The sequence below is a fragment of the Meleagris gallopavo genome, unplaced genomic scaffold, assembly GCF_000146605.3.
Source record: "Meleagris gallopavo isolate NT-WF06-2002-E0010 breed Aviagen turkey brand Nicholas breeding stock unplaced genomic scaffold, Turkey_5.1 ChrUn_random_7180001846938, whole genome shotgun sequence".
In the NCBI taxonomy this organism is placed as follows: Eukaryota; Metazoa; Chordata; class Aves; order Galliformes; family Phasianidae; genus Meleagris; species Meleagris gallopavo.
Window position 1 is genome coordinate 1 of NW_011114734.1, and position 562 is coordinate 562.

At 55.3% G+C, this 562-nt stretch overlaps 1 non-coding gene across 1 annotated transcript; it reads right to left on the reverse strand.

The window, feature by feature from the left end:
* Window positions 1-184: 184 nt before the first annotated feature.
* On the reverse strand, window positions 185-274 carry TRNAY-GUA. The gene is given in 2 exon segments: window positions 185-220; window positions 238-274. It is a non-coding gene; the product is annotated as a tRNA-Tyr (tRNA).
* Between the last annotated feature and the right edge of the window lie 288 nt (window positions 275-562).

Here is a 562-nt window from a genome sequence, read left to right on the forward strand (position 1 = left end):
ATACAGGTGCTCAACGCCAACACCACCTGCCCTATCTTCTACACAAACCACCACAGAGCAACGTCCTCTTCTCCACGGCCCGCCAGAGCTCCGGCCTCCAATCCCATCAAATACAAGATGCGTGGCCAGCGTTCCAAATGCACCAGTGCTGCAGACTCAGTCGGGGCAAGAGCCAAAAGAGCACTCCTTCGAGCCGGAGTTGAACCAGCGACCTAAGGATGGCCGTGTCAAGGGAGCCTACAGTCCTCCGCTCTACCAGCTGAGCTATCGAAGGAATCACAGGGACCTGCCCTGCACCACACCCTTCACGCTCCCATCCCCATTATGCCTAAGGCCATAACACAGCACAACCATGCCTCTGCTCCCATTCCACACACAAACACGCTCACAACCAACACCCCTGCACCTTCAACGGGACTTCAGGTACTCACCTCTCCAGTAGCACCACTCGAAAAACAGCACAGCCTTCCCGAACACTCTCTACGTTGCCAGAAACACAGGACACACATCCGCAAGATACTTCTCTCCACCCAATCACACACCACTCACTTTTGACCTCTGC